Raw genomic sequence first — 24,819 nt, 5'->3', positions numbered from 1 at the left:
CAAGCAGTTGCCACCTCGTTAGCGGTACGAGCTCCGTTCCCCTCTCACCCTCTGGTTAAAGCACAGACACGATTACGATCGCGAGACGTGGCGCGTCCTCCGGTGTTTTTCCCTTGAAAAGCCAACGAAACCAACGCTCGAGGTAGTACACGGTCTACGCCCACACGGTGAACGGTCAGACGACACCGGAACTTTTCGAGGGAAGAACAACGAAGACAGAACCACCGGGTACGGGGCGATCTCGCTAGCGACGCCGCTAAATACGTGTACTCGACCGAGTGTGCAATTAATCACCGATCCGTGGTTAATTGGTGCCGGGGCACGAGGAATCGATCGGGGCCAGGAGCATCGACGTGTGCACACGGGCCATTCAACGAAAGTTCCCGTCCTCCGAGACATCCGCTCGAAAGTGTTTCGCGCAGAGGCTGCTGCGAGAAAAATCAAGCGTGGCGAGTCTCAGCTGAGAGATTAAATTTTCAGCTCGAGATTACTCCTTCCGGTACACGAGAGCACGTAGACAGGATAAATATTGGATCGATCATGCGGATGCGCGCGTATGGAAGACGTACGCGACCGCGTATTTGGAGAACGGAAGTATCTCCGGATGAGATCGGGTAGGAAGTTAAAAGAGGGATCATTTGTCATGTCGATCACGATCGAGGAAGCTGCGTTGGATGGCCAATTGATGTTGAACAGGCTGCAGTCGAGATTGGACATATTGGGTGTCGGAAATCGAACCTTGATGTCTTTGTGCTTAATAGAAAACGGGGATCGACCTGCCTGGGAATGGATCGAGTTTCTCGAGATTGTTAAAGCTGCCACCAAATGTATCTTCCACGTAGAGGAATCCGAGGCGTCGCTATTTCTCGCTATTAAATACGACTCTGTTTTATTTGGTCGTCAATGGTAGATTTGTAATGTTAATCTTTCGAGCGTCTCTCGATAAACGATGATGGTATCGCGATATATTTCTGGATGAGTGTCAGCGACAGATTTATGCCTGCGGGGAAACCAGTTTGCGAGGCGATATTTTTTCTATCGGCTCGGCTATAGATAGAGTTTCGAGAGAAGGAAAAAGAGCGCCGGGTGGAAGAGGAAAAGCCGGCGAAGACAGTCGGCCGATTACCAGATAACCAGATTAGAGTGGAACAGGTAGACGAGTAGCGGATAGATGTACCTGTGTAATTATGCCTCGACGTTTGAGTGACACTTCTCATTTATTTCGGTCGTTGATCCCTCCTCTGAGATACCGACGTATGCGGTATTTTCTGTAAATTAAAAGTTGCTTTCAATAAAAACATCCTTCCGTGTAACAGTACCGATGATATTTTGCGTTCCATTTTACATATATCGAGTGACTAAAAATATTACAAAAAAATTCGCCTCTCAAGAGATTAACGGAGCATCCTTTTCGTCGTGGCGCTCAGTGTAAGCAGTAAAACGTTTAATAGAAGGAACCCCAAACTCGTGACACTCGCGCGCATGTCAGTCTGTCGGTAAAAATCCAAAGAATTCCTACAAATATGCCCCTTCGTTGTCTATTTCTTCTTTTCTGGCGGTAATTTGTTTCGCAGAATTTTGCCTTTTTAACAGAAACTGGCCGTCTTAAGCAAAGTATACACTTACCGTTCGATACAAAGGATTCTCGTCAACAGGTTATGAGGCTTCAAATTCTATTCCTTGACAAGAGTCCAAGGACTATTCCGGGTCCCTAGGAAAACGTTAAATGGACGCTGGTCGGTTGGTTGGAAAAGTAGGATCTCTTTGAGAATTGGTTAAGTGGGTGAAAAATGATGGCTCTTAGTGGTGCACCAAAATTTTCTTCTATCCGTACCTTGCTTTTGTGATTTTTTAATTTTAAGAAAATCACCGATATAAAATCACCGATACGTGAAACGTAAAATTACATTTTTTTCAATCACTCCATTGCGCTGCTTAACCTTGCTTAACTCGATTAGATAGCTGGGAAGTGAAACAAGGAGACGATCGAGAGCTAACAACCAAGATGTAACGAAGCAATAATTAAGTATAACGTCGAACAGATTGGTCAGTTTCCATACTTGGCTCCACGGATAAATGATAGAAAGGTGAATCGAGGTTTCACTTAAATCGCGTTAACGGAGCAACGATCGGTGAATGGCGTTTGTATCGGTAGGATTAGATGGCTTCCGTGGAACGCGGGGCAGTCATATCGTTGTCAGAATTTCGACGCGGCTCTTTCGTCACGCCCCTCGTGTACCTTTCGGCTTATCCAGCCTGTACAATTGGATTTATCAAGTTAAAGTCGAAACCGACGAGTGGCGCGCGTTCGCGCGGCGAACGACGATGGCACCGTACCGTTGGGACCCCGGACTGATCCCCGCGAAACGCGAATGTCAAACATCGGCTTCATCGGACGGCGTTGCTGCGAAAATTCCACAGCCTGGGAATCCGACTCGAACTGTGTCGAATCGATGCTCGATGAACCGGTTCTGCGTCACCGCGTTCCTCGATTATCGCCTCTGCTTCTACTTATTTCGATTTATCCCTCGATCGATTAATTTCGCCACACCATCCCCTTGAATATTATTTTCCAACGCGAAGCGATATTTTTCAAACACATATTTCATTCGTTTATTACGATACCAAGCAAATATCGAGTGAGTCGTACGTCTCCCCGAATTCGTCGCGTTGTTCGCGTGACAGAACGTCGCGGACGTACCTCGAACAATTGCAGGGAGCCAGACTGCCATTTGAAGGCAGGCGGTCCCCAGCAGAAAAAGCCAGCCGAAAGAGATACTTTGCCGCGGAATCCGTCGCACGGTCGCGTGCCCGCGAATGAAAACGCGGCTCCGGTTGCGTGTAGCAACGTTTCCGACTAGGCGAATTTCATATTCCACGGTATTATTTGAACGATTAACACGAATGGAAAATCTCGTGGCTTGGCCCACCCAACCGCCCCTCCGCGAGCCACCCAGCCACCGCCACCCCCCAGTATTGTTGGCAACATTTTCAACCGAACCATTTACAATTCTCTCTTTATTGCCTTTCGGCTTATCCGGATTGCGCTGGGCCCGCGAGCGAGCCGCGTTTCATTCTAATAATAACCATTAAGTTAACGAACTGCAACGCGGCTGTTTGAACACCGCTGGACACGGGGATTAACGTACCATTAATAAGATTATCCGCGTAAACAATAGATTGTCCATTTCCGGCCTGAGGCCATCCGATTCCGCCGGATACGCGTGCAACTGGGGGCCGCGCGACTCGCGGTTTATCGAAAAACTCGATACGTCGCGTTGCGAGGGAGATCGAAGCCGTGACGAATAGCTATTCGCTATCCAGACGAAAGATGTATACCCCAATCTGCTTGAATTAATCGTGGCATCGAAATTTGTAGAAGCGCCGTCCAAAATCACGAGTAACATGCTTTCGTAGAAGATCGCCTAAATATTCGAGATGGTCGCAAAGAAGGATACATGCGCGATAAATTTTATTTCAGCGTCGTATCAGCTAAGACTCCAGTGTTGGATGGACTCCAGATTAGACGCGTCCATCGGCCGATTTACCCTATGCGGAGGGGCACAAAGCGTGGCATCGAAAACGGCAAGTGCATCTCTCGCGGCGAACGAGCCTCCCGACATCTCGGTGTAATCAGACACCGATGCCAGGGAGTGCAGCAAATGTAATTGAAAACATCCGCCATGCCTCTGATCCGGTGCCGCCACCCTCCGGGTTTTTCTCCTTCTTTCACTGGTGCAGCGCGCCGCGGCGAACGCTGTCGAGCCCCTCTCTCTGCCCCGTAATTAAAAGTCGTTTCCCCGTGATTTCTGCCCCGTCCCGGTTCCCGTTCCCGTTCCCGTTCCCGTTTCGCGTTTTACCTGCCCGCCGTTCTACCTGTTCCCCGCCGTGTACGCGTTTCAATGCTCTTTTCGCGATTGTGTTACCGCGTTTGTGAAACCGGCAACTCGTTATACTTTCTCTGCCCCTTTTTTAATCAGCGGTAATGCCGGCTGCAGATGAGACGCATACGTCGGCCAGAGAAACTGTTTTGTCGCTCGATTCTGTCCCGTATTTTATTTTATCGCGTTCAGAGAGCCCCGAGGAAGATTGTTGGCCCTTTGGAAACGACGGTGCGAGGGGTGGAAGGTTCGCGCGCGTGAACCAGGCGACGCGAGTCGATAAACCATCGTACGATTTGAAAGGGTTAGAAGTTTCGATCGTATTCGACTGGATATTACGCGAAGAAGGTGCGCACTGTTGGCAGACACGGAACAATATTTGCCGCGATAGAAGAAGCGTATCGTCGAACAGCGGTCCACCGTTCCACCCCTCTGAACGGCACAATGCACTAGCTACGCGCGTCTCCGTGAAATTGTGGGACTTTTCACAAGCAGCCAGTAGACCGTGGACTCGGGAAGGAGCGCGATAATGCGTTTCCAAGTAGCCGAAAGTAGGTGTAAATACAGGCGCACAATTTTTTCCCCCGGGATCGTGGAACATTAGGTGAAAGGAGCCGACGAAGGCGGTTCCCTTTATTGCGAATATTTTCAATGGAAAGTTTTTCTTTTTTTTACCTCCGCCGATCCCTCGCTTGGCTCTCGTGTATAGCAATAGGTACATACTAATATATATAGGTATACACACACGTGAACGATCGAAGCGAAAGAGAAAAAAGTGGTGGAATGATAGAAGAAGAGAGAGAGAGAGAGAGAGAGAGAGAAAAAAGGTTGAGCAGAGAGGAGAGAGATCTGAAAAGGTACGCAGAGTACCGCCTCTGATGAATGCCGCAACCAGTGGCCACCATGTTTTCCCTTCACTGGTCCGCCCTACTACGAAACAACCCCCTGCGCGTCCCTCTGGCCGATTTTCCAACCCCTCGCCAAACCGCGATTGAACCCTTGTACAACGTTGGTATGCGCATCAGAGGAATACATTTTGCAGACAGACGGCGGTGCACGGACCCGGTGGAGCGCAATATCGATAATAATTACGGCCCCGGCCGTGTGTTTGCCGAAACTGACCGGACGCGCTTGCTGAACACCGTGCACGCGTAATCGAACCTGAGGAGTCACGATAAAGGGATACCTTTTATTTCGAGGGTTCGCTTGCTTTACCCTTCTCCTCCAGTTTTTTGCACACGTAATACTCCGTGCTTCTCCATCTATTCTTTCTGTAACTGTAGACGAATAAACTAGTGTTTCACGACCTATTTTGCTACTAGTCGTTCGTAGCAATTACCATTGAAAAAGAATGCATCGTGCAATGTTTTATACATATAGTAAGAGAAACAGCTTCACTTCTCCAACGTTACTCCCAGAATGTACCAACAACAAACTCCAACAACTCCATCGCGGTATCTCCCCCATACGATCGAAAAGAACGAGTGAACAAAAAAGAGAAAAAAATGAAACAGTAAAGAACCAACCGACAACAAAAAACGCCCCGTATCCGCATTGAATGCATCATTTTGTACAAGGTCCGCCGCTTTCTTCGCGAGGCTATACACGCGCCGCTCGTTTGAGGAAGCTCAGAAGTAGGAAGAAGCTGCGAGGGAGTAAGTGGAAGCCGCCTTGGAGAAAAAAACCGGCCGATAAACAAACCGTGCCGGCTTGGATCGTGGGTGCTTTAATCTTTCTTCCGAGGCATCGGCCGCCTTTTGCGGCGTTCGATCAGACGGAGGTCCGAGCCAGGGTTTCTGCCCTCCGCATCCCTTCTGCCAACCCTCCCGACCCGCCGATCCACTCGTTATGGCAACATGCGGTAAGTATCCTGGGTGTTTAAGTCTCCCGTTCCCCCGGTACCCTTCGAGCCAAGGGTGGTTTCACGAGAGAGGGCACGGCATTAAGTTGTATGTATGTGCATATATATTCGCCGCCCTATAAAAAGTGCCACAGGCCCAGGACACCGCAGCGCAACCTGGAACGTGAAAAATAGTGCGCGAGCGCTGGATGTTTGGAGATATTGACGGAGGGGTGAAGGACAGAGCGGAAGAGCATCCCTTATTCTGTGGCGGCTCGTTGTACGGCTCGACGCATCCGAATGCACTCACTCCCCTGATCCTGGGGATTCCAGGTGGTTTCTGTACCCCACCTACCTCCCCTCGCCGCCTGTACGCCCTCTCGAAAATTAGGTAGCCTGGATAGCATCCTGCACACAGCTGCGATCCGCAACAGCGTCGAGGACCGAGGATACTGGTCGCGGATGTCTGACGTGATTCTTCCTATTTTTTCGAGGGGAGGATGGTGACATGGTTCAACCCTGCTAGCGAACCTTGAATCGTTTTATAGTGATTCTTTGTCCAAACTTTTATTAGAATTTGCTTCTTTACAGTTTCATCCTTGTTAAATAAACCTCGTTTAAAAAAGAAACTAATCAAAAATCAGAATAATAATAATGATGAAAAGCGTTGTCTTGGGTTTTATAAATCGTTCTGAAATCCTACAGTGTTTTCCAGTCGAAAGAGGCTCCTAACCGCGTACTTATAGCAAGACCAAAGAGACACCCCATTCTTGACAAATTTCAGCCATTGTCGCGTCCAGCGGGGACACTCGGAACCAGGTAAGATCGGCGTCCCAAGCGAGCAGACCGGCCAGGTAGCGAAAAAGCCGGTGTTGGTCCGCACCGCCTCGAGATAATCCGAGGAACGACGCTGGTGGGACTTACTTACCCCCTCTTCAGCTGGCAACGGCCAACCCCTATAAGAGGCAACGATACCGCGGCTGAAAAGCCGCTACGAATAACGTGCTTACGCGCGATCATCCGACCGCGATCCTCAATGCCCGTGACAGATCAAGCTGCGCGCGCCTCTTCCTCCCTTACATGCATATTTTTTTCTCCCTCTCTCGTTTCCCCTTTCTTATGCTACCCATTTGCTGTGCCACATTTGTAATTTTAGAAGACGAACCAAGGAACAAGCAAAGACCAACAGAATGGCGTTCGTGACTTTGCTCTCACAAAAAAGAGCAGATTGAAAAATTCATTGTTATAAAAAAATTCATATTATTACACTCTCCTTTATTTTCTTCTCTTTTTCTAACCCTCCATTCTACGTTCTCTTCTTCTTCCAGCTACGAGAGAATCGGACTCCAAGCAGGCCGCATTAAACAGCGAGAGAACAGCGGCAGCTTTAAGTCGCGCGAACGTTGGACGGGGGTTGAATCTCTTTTTCCACGGGACGGATAATACGGTGTAGATTACTTTTCAGAATGGGCGGCGTGACGTAAACGCGGACGCTCCCTCGTGGCGGACAATCGTCGTGTTTACCGACACAATTTCCACGGATTAAAATCAATGCGAGAGAGCAAGAAGGAGGTCCCGGTTGGGGGTTAAGATCCTTTCTCGTAGCCGGGGGTGCACGGCTGCGTTTCCGCGTGGACGCCGCCGCGTCCACTGTGCGAAACGGGCGTCGTGATCGCTTCGCCGAAGCTTGGTTATTGTAAGGTGGTGGCTATTGAGAGGAGGCTCCTTTGACAATGAGGGGTGGTGGTTGAACGACGTTCGCTGGATGCGAACAGGGAAAAACTCCCGATTCCTTTACACTGTTTCAAACGCGTACTTAATTACACGTTCGCAAAAGTATCGAACAAAGTAAAAGAAACACAGAGAACAGAGCAAACTTCTCCGTATTGCGCTCTCTCATCAGACGTCCAGACTAAAAGACACCCTCGCCTCCGATCCAATCTGTCCTACATTTCATCCTCTTCATTCGCTTCGCCGTAAGTCATAGGGAGTCTACGAAACAAAAAAGAAAAGAAAAAGAAAAGTAAAAGAGAACCACGCGCACACGTGCACACACGGTTTGCCTTTTCGAATTCTGAAAAGTCGAGGAAGGGTCTCGGGCTTGACCGCGATCGAGAGTCAAAGGCGCATATATTCGATCCTCGACGGACGACGTGGACTGGGCCAGCGGGCGCATTCGATATCGGGTCCTGATGAAGGCTTCTCGGATGTCGTGTCAGGGCGCTCGCCTCGCCTCGGGGCGAAGCGAGGCAGGAATAAAATAGAAAGGGAGATTCGAGGCTGGGGGACCGCATTCCTAGACGGCTTACCCGGTCCGGTTATCGCGGCGGCCATCGCTCGTCTTCTCATATCCAAAGGTGGCGGATTTGTTTCTTCCTCTTATCCGACCCTTGAGCCGAGGCTTTCGCGCGGGGGTGGCGGCCCGGTTTGGTACAAAGGCACCCTGGGGACGCAGCAACGGTATCATCTTCGTAGGAACGGAAAGCTACCGAATTTTCGAATCGTTCGAACGTGTCGCTTCGAATAATTTCCAGGCCCGTGGCCACGTCCGACGGATATGAAGCTGTCCCGCGTTCTATTGTTCGAGGCCTCTCGCGGCCCTCGAGCTTCTTTTTGCGCCTCGATTGATACGGTAACACCGTTGACTGGCCGAGTTAATTGGGGTGGACGTTCGGAGGATAGGAAAGCGTTTCGTTCCTTCTTGCATAACATTACGCAATCGTTTATTTGATGCCCGCGAATAATACGGGAAGTGAGCTACGAGCGTCTGAAAAAGAAAAAGTTTCCCCTTTGCGGGGAACACTTGACGTAAATATATTCACTTCTAACATAACATATTTACCAAAACATATTCGCTCGCGGTATCCCACTCGAGCTCTGAATAAAACGAACCCCCCTACTGCGATCCTTTTATTTGCAATTCAATCAAAACTTTCAAAAACTGTCCCACGAAAGCGCCGCCACTATTTATCCCGGCGTGTCAACAACGGCGGGACAATACAAAGGTACGCGAAACTTTTCCTACACGTGTCCACGCGTCGGTGTGCGTGGTTGCGGCGCGGCATAGGGGTTGACATATCGCGCAAGTTAAGATAATTGGTCGTACGATGATCAGGACAAATATTATTTCGCTGAAGGGCGGGGATTATATTTGTATGATAATACTTCGCGCATGGATGGTTCCCTATAATGGCAAATGGGGGGACACGTCGCTTGGGGGACCGCGCGCTGATTCGCCGTGCTATTATTCGTTGTAATCGCTGCTTCATAAATACCGCGAATTGACTTTTCTCTCGTCGATCGTTTACCTAACACAAGGACCTTGTACGAAGCGGTGGTGCGTCGTTGAACTGAAAATTATTGAAACAAATTACTCAAGCAACAACGCAACGCTCAAGATGCAAGAGTATACGAGCTGCTATAAGGGCTGAGTGGAGAACGGATGGAATTCGGTGGAGAAGCGTCATTGGCACACGCTACGTGTACGTGTAGAGAAAACGCGATAGAACGGCGGACCGTTCTTGGTTTTCTGACTCCTGGGAAACAGTTTGTCCCTGATTGGTCATCTGTGTGTGATCGAGCACGCTATGGTACACGCCGGCGTCGGGGGTCGCGCAACGATACCGCGTTCTCCGTTTCTCTATCGACGGGTAGAGCGCGGCCAAACGGCCCGTGAAAATCTTCTAAATCAATTTCTGCGCGGGCATTTATCGAGTCGCGTCCCTCAATCTCGCTGGATTTAGGATGAAAACGAATGTCCTTCGACGGCCAGGATCGATAGGCGCTCCTGCATTTGTTCTCGATAGGGGAGGAAAAAGCATCCAGCTAAACTCGATTCCGCCTAAACCCAACCCCTCTCCCTTATACCATCTCGTGGTTTAACATCGTTCCTGGTAATTTTCCCGATTGCCTCAACCCTCTGCGTAACCGCGGAACTTAGCTGGAATCCCGAATATGGTACGAACGAAAATCCAAAAAACATCGATGGACGAAATCTTCGATGGCGAAAGGGAGCACGGATGGTTCTTTCGCGGTCCTTGGGAAAATATGTTGGATCACCTTGCTCGCTGCACGAGTCTCGATACCAACAACCGCAGCCCACGATCCACGTTATGGACAGCGTTGATTTGCCCGTACCGACCGCTGCCAGAGGAACGTCCAATCGAGATTTAATTAAGAATTTTTCAAACTAGACATCCGAGAGCGGGGTTTCGCGCGGCAGCCTCTGATATTATATCGGTAGAGAATCAACGTCGCTGCCAGGAACGGAACATCGGACCGCGACGTCGAAGCGGAGCGTGGAGCGGGGAGGGTTGGACGTGGGGCCGGGTTCGGTTCGCGTCTCGGAGGTTTCGGGGCCGGTAGCACGAAGAGGGAGCCCGGGCCCTCTCGGCAACGGCAAAGCATTCCTTGCGTCAGAACTTCACGACGATCGCCCCGGTAAAGAGAGAATCGAGAGGCCAGAGGAAGAAAAGAAAGGTCAGCGGGATACTTCGACGAGGAGGCTACTGGTTTCTCCGCGTCCGACCCGTCCCGTCTTCCTTCGTCAAAAGTCGCTGCCCCAGCTCCCGTACGCTCGTAACGCGTCGCAGCGTGACGTTTCTGCCTCTATCCGGGGACGTCCGTACGAATTTCACCGGCGTTTCGTCGTATGGAAACGTCCTGTTAAAAGAACAAAGAAGACAGAAAGAGTGAGATCTTTAATATTCCGAAGCTGACCTTCGAATTACGCTTACCCGTTCGTCCCCCAACGAATTAAGACAAACGAAGCTCCACTATATCGAGCGCGCTTGTCTACTGTTTTCAAATTACCTGCAATTTGTACTCTCCCAATTCTACCATAGCGGTCGCTATACAGATGGCAAAAAGGAAAGAAACTCTAGAAACTAAGAAAACTTAGAGAGACAAGAACTATCTACCATCCACTACCTCTACCACGCGCCACGATAATTGTCTCTCGATGGTTACGCGGTGTGAACACGGCATAAAAGGCACTGGAGCTGGCACGCAGGCCCCTATGCAAGCGAGCGGCTTCTCCCGTGGCCGGTACGGCCGCGTCCGTAGAATATGACAACGAGATCGGTCAGGCCGGTGACAGGGGTGCGTTCGAGCGCGTTCGTGTGTGCGTGCGCGACGTGCAAGAGCGAGGAGGAGAGACGGCCGGGCACGGACAGCCGGACCACCCCGTTTGCCGGCGATCATGTCCCGATCACGTAAACTAGCCGCCCCCTCATCCATCATGCCTTCGTCGTATATTGTCATGTGTGACCAGCCCGATCTCCGTCTTACCCTCCCCTCGCGGCTAGGACGCGGCGTGCGCGACGACGACTTGTCCCACTGACGGTGTCTCTCGCTGCAAATTGGCAGGGGAAAAAGAAACGGCACGATCCGGCCGAGGTCGACGTAAACGTATCGATCAGGGGTGGTCAAGGTCTCAAGATTCGTAATTAGAGTCACCGTCGTCCGCGGTACTTCTACGCGTGGTTTCGCACGGTGGTGTGGCCCACGTTCGCGCGTTTTCGACGGAAACCTGATGCGTCCTATTTTTATTTTTCTTTTTTTTCTTTTTGGCCCGCTCGATTGCACGGTCGCGTACCAACGAACCGAGATCGTTACCAACGCGGGCGAATTCTAACGAATTGATGACAGATCTCAGCCGAGACGAATAATTGACCGCGCGTTTTAAAAATCGTACCGCACGTGTATCGCGTGGTCCGCTTTCAATCTTCAGATTGCACGGTCCGGCCACCCCAGGCTGGACAGTACAGTGCTAATTGCTGATTGATCGTTTCTGAATAACGCAATTAATCGAACGAGTACCTCGTTAGTTCTACCAGAATACGAAAACAGAGGGACGAGGGGACGGATCGGTTCTCGCTTTTTACCGATATAATTTTAGCGATAATTGCGATTTAATAATCTACCGTTCTTCGCTATAAAAGTCGACATTCTTTGGTAGAGAAAACGATTGAAGAAACGAAGGTACAGTATCGGTAGAATCTGTATGCAAATACGTTGGAATGTCACGCAAGCGGAAGAAGGAAAGAGAGATATCGAGGCTGGAGTACCGATGCAGCGGTCGATCACGCATAAAGGGGTGAGAAACGGAGGGCAGAAAAGGAACGAAGGAGGCTGGTCGAGTGCGGCACGTGCGAGGGCTGCGAGCCGCAAAAGAGGCGGCTTATATTATTATAACCGTGGGCAGGTGGGCGAGGCACTCTATTGGCAGTGCTAACGAGGGATCGGTAATTATTACCCACGACTTAACTCCTAGCTGCTCCCGTGCAAAGACCTTTATTGTAATCGCTCACCCTTCGCCCTTTCTTCTTCTGGCTTGAATCTAGTTTGCGGGAATCCTATAACGCCGCCGCGGCCACCGAATTAATACGCATTACGATGGAATTCCGACGCGTCCGCCGTATTTTCGGGGCTCCGCTGCGAAATTGGAAAAGAAGATTATGCGTCATTGTTCGGGGTAATTGGATGCTAACAATTGGATTTGTCGTTTTCGTATCGCGGGAACAATTGTTCGCCGCCTGGAATCTTTCCTCTTAATTTTGGCGCCATTTTCTTGCTCACGAGACTCGCGTCGAGGAACACGGTGACTCGATGGTTAAAAAAAAAAGAAGAAACACGTTCGTACAAAGAGAAATTGAAACGCGCAGCCATTTAGGGCGATTATTTGACATTGGATTTCGTGCACGCGTTCAAGGTTCGTCGCTAGGCCCTCGAGCAACCGGGTCGGGCAACGTATCAGATGATTTTCACGTTTTGATGGAGTTGTTGACCCTTGTAAAGGTACCTGCGTGCCGCCACGATTACACACTTTCAGCGCGTCAGTGTGAACGTACAGTCTACCTGTCCGGTCAAGGTGGACGATCCATCATCGTGTCAACGGAGCGTTACACCGTACGACCAGGAATTTCTAACATTCCCCCCTCTCGCGTATCATTCATATACGTCTCCCATTGGGTCCGAACGATTTTTTTCAAACGTTTTTCAGATAAAAACCGCCGTAATAAAACAACGGTGCATATCGTGTAGATAAGACGACCAAAGGGCGAGCACGGGTACCAAAAGGGGAAAACAAAGAGAAAGGAAAATATTATGGAACTCCTTAACTTTGTTCTGAGACTCGCGATAATTTACGCCTCGTCTGATAATCTTTGACGTCGATCTCCCATTTTGTTTAACGCAAACTTCTATATTCGTATCGAAAAAATTCACAAACACTTGCTAACGAGATTTATCCACGAACCGATACCACGGTGCCTTGACAGGCACAGCAACGCAACTTGCAAACCATCCCTCGCTGTTCGGTTTCCACTCGAAACCCAAACGGATAATCGCTTGTTTGCTACCTCCTCGAGAACCGATCACCGCCGCCACAGCCAAGTATCCGGCGAATTAACGTAAATCCTTTTTAAATAATAAACCCCTCGTTAAGTGTAATGAATCCGCGAAGAATGAGGAGAGCAAGGAGCACAGGGTGCCGGGGTAGTGGGTCCCCCATTGTTAAGGTTCGAGCTGCCGGTGAACGGTGCCAATGGGGCAGAGGGACTGGCCAGGGAAATGGGCCAAGGCTTCGACACTCGTTGCCCGGTGCTTAGCCTCGTTATTAGCCAGGACTTGGATATTTGGATACCCTTAATCCCTTTTCCACGATTCCGCCGTGTCTAATCTACCTGACCGAGGGGTGACGAATAATATCGAGTTGCTCGCCACGACGCCAGCGCTACTCTGGACCCGTACCCCATCTGATTTCGAAGGGCGCGCCGCGAAAGATGATCCTCGGTGGACAAAAGGCGTCGGAGGCTCGGCAACGAGCATCGTTGGCCGCCAGTTTTTCCGCACGAGATCGCCAGCTCTGTTTCACGGGAGTGGGTAATCCGTTTCGGGGTTGATGCTTCCTGCGTTGACCGTTTCTGCGTGTCGGGGGATGAACTGAACTCAGGGGAGAATACAAAGACGAAGGTCTCGTTCGAGTTGAAATTTTGCGATACCAGTCTACTGTTTGTGGATAAAGAGACTCGTTTATGCAATATTCGAGATGTTCTTTAGATGGTTTATTGTATAGGATTGTTTAAAGAAACGACGAGTTGGTAAAACATGGTACAGCATCTCGCAAACCTACTGTTCGAAAGAAAATATGAGCATCGCCGCTGCTTTAAAAGTGAAAGAATGGACGTACGTAAAAGGCGATCGCTACCAGCCTCATCTCGCCTCCTACCCCTCGTTCCTCGCAATCAATCGAACGTCCGCGCGGCTATGCACGCGAGATACACCACTGTGCCGGTGCACGTACGTCGATTCGAATGGAGAACACAGAGGAAGAGAGGAACGCGGGGAGGATGCAGCACAGAAGCAAAGATAGAAAGGAGGCGCGCATACACGGGCAACAGCCCCGGTGAAATCCATCGTGGACGCCCTCCTCGAGTCGGTTCGACGAGGAGTACGGCACGGGAACGATACACGCGATGAGGATCGACGAACGCTGGGGAATCGCGATGGGGAGAGAGGAACAGGGAGCCGGTTCAACGAGTTCCGAGGCGGTGGCGGGCTTTAAAAGATGTCGGACGCTTTGATGTTCGCCGCGCGTCATCTTGCGCTGCTACCTTTCTGCGTTGGCCCGCGTCGAGAAACGGGCGAATGGCGAAACGTCGTCGAAAGATCGGGAGCGGAAGAGGGTGGGTTCGCATGGTAGCACCCCCGAAGCGCGGCTCGACTCCGTTCCTCCGGCGTATACAGCCACGCGTACGCGTTCCCTTTATTCGGGTATCTCGCGTGTAACTCGGCTAATTAAAAAGTCAAATACTTGTACAAGCTGGCAATTTAATCACCTAATGGCATGTTTCGGAATTTTTTATTACAACTTTCCGGCTCGACCAGATCGATCAGAATTTCTTTCCACGTCAAACAACATTTCACAATTTACGTATCACTATGTAGAATCCATCGACTGAAACTAATCATCGATAATTACGGGTACGAAACACGCCCGACGTGTCCTCATTTTTCGTAGCAACTTTTTCGAACCCGCCGAAGGGTACCTTAATCGTGGACCGTTTCGAGGCGGATCGCGCGGAGATCGTCACTCGACGTCTCGAACGTCGAATTATTCTAAGATACCGGTGGCGTTCGCATAAAAATAGTCGAAAGCGTCGCGCGACGATAACTGTATCAGCGGTTCGATCGTCGATACGGCCGAGCGACGTTTCCGCGTGACGCGAGTTCCGGTAAACGGTATCGGGGCGGTCGATCGATCGCGAGGAGGACATCAATACTCATTAACGTTCGTTGCATCGGCGTTCGGATCGCCACGGACAAAGATTTCAGTGACTGGCCGGTTACCATAACGGATGACCACACAGTGAACACGCAGGATGACGATGCTGAGACCACTGTTCACGGAACTCAAGGTGTAGGTCTGGGGAACTCTGTGAGAGTGACACGAATGGCAACGAAGCATCCGGGTAATGGACAAGTACAGCTGTACGCGCCTGCTGCGTTATTTTCAATTCAATAAAATTACTTCTTCTACCCCTCGAACCGTTTAACTTCGAGACTAAAAGACTGGAATATGAACCACTAAGTATCTGCCAATAAAAAACCCAAATAAATTCCTTCCAAACCAAGAGCTCGACACCCTGAGCACTCGTAGTCGTTCCAACGAGGGCGTGTGCTCTCGAGGACGTTTAGTCGTCTCGAAAAATGAAGTGCTCATCGATACTCTATCCTGACAAATGCTGGCATTGTTCGCGGACAGAATTGCACACCGTCGCTTCAGCATTCGGCGTGGAACGCACTTTTCATCGAACAGAGCCGAGGACTAGGTCGGGGGCGAAACGGATCGCTGGGTTGAATGCCAGCGGATCCTTTTCGTTCTCTCCCCAGTTACTCTTCCTCAGGGGAGATCGTTGGCTTCCTACGATTCGTCACTGGCGAAAACTATTTTCCCTCTATCTTCTTCACCTTTTTTTCTGAATGACCGAAGCGTGGAACGACCGCGTAGCGGTGAATGTACGCGGGCGTTCTGAACGGGACGCGTACCCGTGAACGGGTACACCTGTAGCCACTGTCGCTGGGTGCAACCGAAATAATTTCCCGGGCAATAATAAGCCTCGAGCCGGAACGAACACGAGGACGACGACGGCCCATTGACTCCGTTTTTCGTCCCGGTGAATAGGAACGAGACGAATTGTGCAGCCACGATGAATCGAGGCCCCGTGCGTCCCTCTTCTGCCCTGCCACCGGCCCCGTGAATGAAGATGTCGTTGCACACGCCGGGGGGAATATCGTTGTTCGCGCTCCAGCCGATCCTACGGTTCTCCATAAATTATCTGCTCCACTCCAGTTCGCCATTTTTCGGGATACGTCTCCGCTTCCTTTCGCTTGTTTACTTACCTGCGCAGCCGGAGGACGGCTGGTGAATGGCAGGAGCTTTCAGAAAATTGTCGAGCCGGGGTTTTAGTTTTGCGGTCGATGCAGTTTTCTTTTCGCTCGAGTGTACGATGAATATCTGTGGAACGATTTCGTGAGTTGTAATTATTCTGTAAAATCGTCGGATAATTCGTTCTTCTGAACTAGCTCCGTGCGATTAAGGGGTTGGATGGACAGGGGTTTGCTTGAAGAGAAAATCGACGCGTATCGTAATAGTTACGACTTGAATTCGTTTACCAATTGCAAACTGCTCTAACCATCGTGGTTAAACGCGAATCGACGTAACCGGGAAAGTCGCAGCGTTTAACTCGCGGCGAACAAAACAAGCCGTACCCCAATATCGATAACTAGCCAATTGTGGGGGCCTCCGGAGGTTCGTTGTCTGATGTAATCAGGGAATACGCAGGGGGTGCTACTAATTGTAATCGTGTAACACAGTCAGCGGAGCGAGGGGCGACGAGCGTCGCAAAAAAGAATTCATCCCGGTTAGGTTAATATAATCAGAAATTCAGTAGCCGCTCCATCCAGCCCTTATGAAATATGTACCCACGGCGGGCGTTCCTTTCTCTCCCGTCTTATTTATTTGCCTCCATTACATCCGCCTGGTCCAATCAATTCGTCGACTATCCTCCCCGATCGAATTGGGGTTTAACATTTTTTAAAGGGGTAGCACCAGGCAACAAAGGTTAACGCAAGATCGCTCTCATTTTGCGAAGAAGTCACCAGCTAAGTAACCAGTGGTACGGATTGACCGTGGAACCGCGAAAGGGAGCGGTTCGCCAGCGGCGATGCGTTCAACATCAAAGACAAGATCGTAAAGGAGAGAAACGGAGGGCTGGTAAAAATGGGCAAGATCGCGCGCGGTTGAAAAGGCATCCATCGGCGCGTCCCTTTCAGAGGCGGACGGACAAAACGAGCTCGCGGTATCACCGCGCCGCGTAATCAATCAGTTTCACGGGAGTACGGAGGCCTGGCCGCGTTCATGCACGGTAGGAAACTATGAATACGCTCGACGAGGATCTCGATGATCGGTGCGCGTAAGATGAATACGGAGACCGCTAGAAAATTCTGCTCTCGATCGTGTACAAGTGTGAACACGAACACTCCTTTCGAAATTCTTGCGCTACGCGGACGGGAGAGACTCTGACTTTGTCGTTAAAACGGGGTGTCTTAATCTAGCGTAAAGGAGCGTGGACGCAGAACGTCCCATCGAAACAATTAAACTTGCTCTTCGTTTTCAGTGATAATTAGAAAAAAAAGAGGAAGAAAAGAGAAGAAAGGAGAGAGTAAAAGTTTCCCCTCTGTCGTTACCTTCGCGCACTTATCGCTCGCGGGGAAAAAAGCGGCGACAAGTGACCGCGCGAACACCCCGTACGTGTACTACACGGTATGTTGCGCCACTGACGAACGCATTGTGCCAGCGTACCGAGTAAACGAGTCACGCTGCGTCACGTTCTGGCCCGCCGCAGCAACACCGGCACCAACAGCAGCCCTTCTCCTTTTGTACGAACACCCCGCCGCTTTTCAGCCCGGCCTGAATTACGTTACGCCGCTTTACTATCGGCCAGTTTATATTCGAGGTTTCATGCGGACCTCGGCTAGATACACGTGAATAGCGTTTTAATCGAATCGCGTCGAAGCCACGTAATGATATTTGCTGCCTCTCCTTTATCGTTCTCCCGATAGCGGGGCCAGAGGAAGGGACCAGCAAGATTTCCTCTCGTTCATTTTTTTTTTCTTTCCTTTCGTTCCATTCTTTTTTTCCCCCCTTCTTTTTTCGACCACCCCTTGTCCGTTCCCTATCGATTTGTTTACTCGCGGGTTCAGATTCTTTGATGGATTCGACGGTACTCGATTTGAGCCTTTCATTTGATTTTGCGCGCGCCACTGTATACGGTTTTTACAAGTATGCGTGGACGAGGTGTCCTTTTTTTTTTGGTACCAATGAAATCGCGCGTTCCTCTGTTCCGCTCTCGATTATTTCAATTTCACGATATTGGAATGTTTCATTAAACTGCGTAATTTGCCTTGTGTACCGATATAGAAACAACGGGGAGAGAGATGTTTCCTCTGAACAATCAATAGCGAGCTTTTTAACTTGTCAGAGACGCGTATTAATATTCTGAAGCAGCAGAATCAACCGAATTTTTCAATGAAAACGTACAATTTCTTCGAAGGTCCATCGAAGGTACCAACCAACGACCAACCCCGCGTATCTGCTTAACTTCGTTCGAACTACTCGAGGCGTCGAATCGGTCGAGCACAAACAGCGAATCGAATTCGACGCGACGAGGACAGGCGTTGTTGAAAACTCTCGAAATATTCGCACATGCCCGCTCATAACTTAATGGAGTTGACAAGTCGTCGAGGAGGATGATGGACTGCGTTGGATCGAGGGGGTTCCCGCAACCCCAACGCGGCGCTGAAAACGGATTCGCCACGGGCAGCTGCGGCGGCGCGACTCCTCTCGCCTTCCACCTCGTTTTCCTCGTCCTTATTTTCGGGGGAAATCAACTCCGTCTCCCTCTCTCTTTCTCTCTCTTCGTACGCGTAATCGGTTTTTCTGTTGTGTCACTCGAACACGGGGACGGCTTTTGTGCACGCGCGTGTTTTACAGGAGATCCGTGCCACGAATTATGCACGGGGCGACCCCTCGATAGAGACTCGAGAGGCGAAAACCACTTTATTATACGCCCGTGGAAATTTTCATTCATAATACTCGTTTCACTTTGTCACGGTTCCTTAAATGCCGCTCGATACTGTGGTGCAATCGTAATTATGTGTAATTTATGCGCGAGAGTGCGCGTAGGGCTCACGGTTTTGTTAGCCGAGTCTTCGTTGGGGGAAAAGTGCTGTTTGTTGTGCATTTAACAGCTAATGATTAATGTATCGTGCGAGAATAAGCTAATTTCTATTTGTCGTTTAATGTTTATTATAATGTACAATATATAGGGATGTTAGGAAAGGAATGTGTATGCTACAGAGAACGGGAGTTTCAAATGTCCCACGATTTTGACGAGGAAGATGACTGAATCGATAAGTATCTATCCTCTGTAGGTTTGTATTTTGTGATAAGTTATCTAAAGAACTACCATAATCTACAGTCGATAATGTAGGAAATGCACAAGCAATTTTATGAGCATGAAATAATTTAGACAAGATACAGGCATAGACATAGTACAGAATAGATCAATCACTTGAACGAATTCTTGGGTTCCACGAATCGTATCATTTTAGTGTCACTCGCAATATTACCGATTCCATACAAAATGGACGAATTCAAATATAAAATTCCATAAAAGTAAATAAAATGATCAATAAGTAAAGACATTATGCGACAAACTATAAGTATAGCGATGGCCAGTGAATGTTATGTTAGTCTTGAAGTGTGCGTGATGCGAGTGACTATCAGCTAGTGTTCTACGAAATAAAAAACGAAATAAACGAGAGAAATGAAAAGTGTCTGAACGTGAAAACGGAAATTTCATTTTCTTCTGAACTAGTCACGACGTACATTCCGCGAGACCATCGACAGAATCTGAAGGAACCGGTTACGCGAGCATCGGAAAGAGAGTGTATTCACAACCTTGAAATCCTGCGTTATCATGAATGCAGATTCTTTACACGAGTACACAACTTTTACTGGTTTAACGACGCGTAAGCATGCAGATGATAGCCTCAGAAGTGCTTTCATAATAAACTGAATCGATCGATTAGCTTCGTTTCAAGCATAATGCATAATTGATTGTACGAAAAGTCTCGCTCTCTTAACACCCAAAGGTATTAAGTAAATTGAAATAAATTTTACTGATTTTACTGAACTCTAAGCAGCCAAAAACGTGAACCAACCAATCTTTGCAAATTATCTTTGAGTCCAAGACCAATTACCTTTGCAAATCGCTACAATATTTCGCGTCGTGTATTGACATTAAACCGGCTCCTCGACTTTATTTCGCGTGGATCGCGCGGCAAGAGGGCCGAATCCACTTTCACAAAGCGCAAAGCGCGCGAAACCGGCGAACTTTTTTTTCAAAATCAAATTCGCGCCCTGTGCGCGCGCGTAACGAGACCATTGTCGATCCCGAGGATAAGATGGAGTATTATCGATGGCAGAACTTCTTTTTCAACGGCAACGAACGCCATTGTATAGAGGTTGTAACGCGTGTTCGTGAATACCTGCGAATAGCGCATGTACCATGCCGAGACAGGCCTCTCGTGACTAATGCGACCTTCACCCTTGCCTCGTTTCAACGACTGGTCATTTCTCTCCCAGTGGTCAGTTAACTTCTTGGACTAGCGCCGCAGCCGGTCTGGTTGCCGGCGTTTAGGTGATGAAACCACGGAAGGAAAGAAGCCACGCGAATATTCCTTTCTCGATAATACTCTTAAATAATTTTCTCTCGTTCTGCGATGTGGAAATAGATTTCTTTATTAAATCTTTAATAACTCGCGAATTTCTTGCTGAATTTCTTCGTTTCGTTTTCTTCTAGATATCATATATCTTGGTAGAGTTTAGGAAAGTTATTCGAGTAAGTACTCTCGTCTAATCTCGAAGAATTTAAATATTTTCTTATGATATACGTACTTCTTACGGGTAGCGAATTAATATACTCATCTATGTAACTATCAGTGGAATTACCAACCTCCAGATGACGAAAGCATTCGAGAAAAAGAGTAAGATGCAACGTGGAACGTTGGCGCAATGTTATTCCATAGGTTTATCAAGTGGTTTTTTCCCCTCGTGGCTAATTCTTCGCGGGTTTTCGTAATAGTTAATTTCTCTGCTCGGAAAATAATCCGATCCGATTAGGAATCTTGTCCTCTCAGAGGTGCAAGTGGTATACGAACTTAGCAAAGAAGTACGTCGATATACTTATATCCCATTAGTGTTCCCTCTAACAGTTTCTCTTTGGATTTATCGAATACCCGCTCTGTTTATTCAGGTAAAACAAGTTTTCGAAACAATGTTGTATCCGATTTGTTTGTTACCTCGCATAGACCACGAAGACGAGAGAAGAAAAGAGGGAATGCCACGCGACTCGTGGTAACTCTTTACGTAGTTCTCGCCTTGCGAAACCGGTGTAACCATTGTATACCCTAACATTACTCTGTGCAACTTTGTAGGTTATGCTAATAAATAGCCTCGTTACTAATGCCACTTTCATCACGATCTTACATATTCCCAGTATCTTTTATAATACCAGCGATTGATATTATGCCATTATAACGTATCAAATGGCGACTTCGTACAACGAAAATATCGAAATCTAGACGTTTAAAAAACGCGTAACAATGTCACGCAACGTCTTCGATGCACTATCTAATAGTTTCGACGCTCCATGTCTCGAAAACCTGAGAACAAAATTTCATTTGCCGTCATAAAAGTTCCAAGCGTCTTGGAAAGAGTTCAAACACACCTCCTTAAGATGCAATTTGTCTTCGACGATAAAATCTGCCCCCTCCCACGCAGGGACCAAAATGGCACCGAACGAGGAGCATCCTTCAGTCTGGGAATTCCGTAAACGCGGGCGATGGGAGGAAAGTGACGCGGAGTGTGACGCGTTTTCAGGAAAAAGGGGATCCAACGAAATAGGGGAAAGGGATCGAATAGTGACGTAACGCGTCGCAACGTAACTTAACCTCGATTAAACGTGTTCTTTTGCACCGAGCGGCCGCGCGTCGATTCGCACGATATCCACAGTCATTTCTTTTCCGGCCGGTCGCGGTATCAGAACTTTCACGCTCGAAATGTTGCCCGGCCATTGCGAAATCCGATGATATTTGCACAACCGTGGCTGCGAACCGGCGGCAATTATCCGTGGAAACCGTAACGTGGACAGTGACGACGGCGAGGGGCGACCGGCCGGAAGAATTGCTGCGGAGCAACCGTGTCAGACGTGTCGTTTAGTTGTTCCTCAAGGTCGTGATCCTCCACGCTTCGGATACACACGGCTTGGAGACGAGGCAGACGTCGTACGGAGGCGTATCTCGCCGCTACGCGCATCTCAATTAAGGGGACGCGCGTAAAAGGGTATTGTGGCTCTCGTGCAAGGGACGCGAGTGCGCCGGCTATTTTTGGGCGATATGCTGAACTTGACTGGTATCGCGACGTCGAATGCAACGATGACCAAACATTTACGCAGAATAACGCTCGAACGACGAATTCCTGGAGGACAGAAAGGAACCATGGATAACGCGCGTGGGTGTCGAGTAGAATGGATTTTGAAAAGCGTTCGAATGCGATATACGTGACCCGTACATGAAACGTGGAAACAGTGTCTATCAGTGATGCGAACATTGTATTTCAAAGAATATACGAATGATCCTTTTTCCTTATTATTTTAATGATCGCTTGGAGCTACTTTCACGGGTTAACAGATTAACATAATTTCGAGTTCCGTCGATATTTCGGTTGTCAACTGAATGGGAATCCCTTTCACTGACAGTCCACGCGCTTATGTAATCGACAACGAGATATTCGAACGGCTGGTCAAGCAAATGGGATTCGTACAATCAAAGGAGCCGATGTACCTGAGAAATCTCGATCCTCTTACTCGCACTCGCGGATCCATTGAGCTTGAGTTACGTGTTACTGATAAATTAATTATCGTTATTTACCGGAGTCCTCCATTCAAGACTCGAAAATGGTGCCAGGAATTTCTTCCTCTATCAAGTTCCGAACCGTTGATTCAGTACCGTTAAATAACAGCGTTATCGTAATTATCACCGCGTAACAGGTTCTCCAAACATCGGAGCAAGGAGCAATATCCTCTCTCTTTCTCTCTCTCTCGAGAATCATTTTCTACGCGAGCGGCGAGGTAACGGAGCGAAGCCGTCTAAACGAAAAGATCGTCGATTCCATTTGGAACGAGCGAACGTGAGAACGGAAACGGGGGCTCTCGGAAGGTGCCGCGAATTAGGCTTCATTGTTATCCGCGGTAACGGCGGGAAGAGGAGCCGTGGTAGAAGCAGCTTGCGGAAGCTCGCGCGTAACAAGGCGAATCGGATCGATCGGTTGCGAAACGCGCGATCGTTCACAATATCTCGCAACGGACTCGATGAAGTTTCAAAAGTGAACCGATTACCACACCAGGCTGTTCTCCAGGCTGTTTCATCGTGTGCATATTCACCAGGTTTTTGTGTCACCGCGGTGTCCGCGTTCCGTCATTTAGAAAACTTTGAAACGCGTTCGATCGGTGTGCAGATGATATATGTAAGATGGCCTATTTCGTCCCACGAGCGAACGGATTGGTGTGACGGTTCGTAAAAATTGAAACGATCAGAAGGAATTGAGTCCCGAGACAAGTGGAGCCGCGCGAACCAAGGTCGATGAGTGCCTCGAGGTCGTCGCAAGGTCGTAAAATTTATAGACGAACGGTAATGTATCGTTTTGTATGCATATAGCGCAGTGAAACGTTCGAATGCAGCCGCGCATAAAAGAATTTACTGAGTTACGTGATGCTCCCTTCCAGTTATCCCTTCGATATTCAGTACTGCCATCGATATCGCGAGATAGAGCAGCATTCCCGGCTTTTCTTGACACGGAAGGTACGAATGCATGATGGGAAATTCCTTTATCCCTCTTCATGCATAAATCGATTTACGTAGCGATGGTAGAACGATTGTATATTCTTTAGTCTAAAATTAATCAACCATTGCAAAACTCAAAACGCGATTCTCTAAAAACTTAATTGAAAAATTTCCATGTAATCAAGGTTAACAATAATACAGACCACGCAAACAGATATTTTCAATGGCATTTGCTTGCAATTGAAAATATCGCTACAGATACGTAGCGATGGCCACATTTTCCGTCTATCCGGATCTATATAATCCAGCGGTGTTCCTCGTTCCATCCCTAAACGTCCATCGGGCAAGTAACGCGTCTTATCTCCTGCCTTCCTCGGGAGTCGTAAATCGAGCTCGGATCTTCGATTTTCCACCATTCAGAAAACCAGTTCTGCCCCATCCCGTCGAGCTGCATCGGCGGGGAAACAGAAACTAGGAGTGCCAGCGCCACCTGAGGATTCACGCGGACCAGACAAGGATCGATCTTGTCAAAAGGGAAGAGAAGAAAAACAGGAGACGAAAGGAGAAAAGAAAGGAGGAGGAAAAGGAGAAAGAAAAAAAAGCGGACGCTCCCTTATCTCTCGTTTACCACCCACCGTGAGGTTAGAACCTTCGTCTCTCCCCAGTACGTCCACCCGAGCAAATGCATCGGTGGTGGGTGAGTGTATGGGTGAACGGGCGTACGGGCGTTTATTAGCGGCGCTCTGTGCGTGCAACGTGTCGCAGGGAGCTCGTACACACAGACGCACGCGGAGACGCGAGGGAGAGCGCGCGCACATTCACCGGCGATCGTTCGTTCGTTCGTTCGTTCGTTCGTTCGCTCGCCGCGAGTAGATACGAAATAGCGGCCGCAGTCGCGAAGGCTCGCTGCTCACGGTGAGATCGTTGCCCGTCGCGATCGTGAGCGGTGAGAACGGTGTCGGTCGTGATCGATCGATCGATCCTCGGCCGGCGGTGGACGACGCGGCGGTTCCCACCGTGGCGTGGAGGAGAGGAGATAGAGGACGCATACGAAAAGAGGCACGGGCACACGTGCGATCTCGAGCTCTCCACGTTTCTTATCGATCGATTGTCCCCGGGGAATCCGCG

General features: G+C 49.1%; 1 long non-coding RNA gene across 1 annotated transcript in view; it reads left to right on the top strand.

The window, feature by feature from the left end:
• The window catches only part of LOC143422297 (uncharacterized), a 346,242-nt gene that overhangs the window by 34,877 nt on the left and 286,546 nt on the right, over positions 1–24,819 (top strand). The window lies entirely within an intron of this gene.

Source organism: Xylocopa sonorina, chromosome 3, assembly GCF_050948175.1.
Source record: "Xylocopa sonorina isolate GNS202 chromosome 3, iyXylSono1_principal, whole genome shotgun sequence".
NCBI classification, from domain to species: domain Eukaryota; kingdom Metazoa; phylum Arthropoda; class Insecta; order Hymenoptera; family Apidae; genus Xylocopa; species Xylocopa sonorina.
This window is presented reverse-complemented; position numbering and strand designations above follow the sequence as displayed.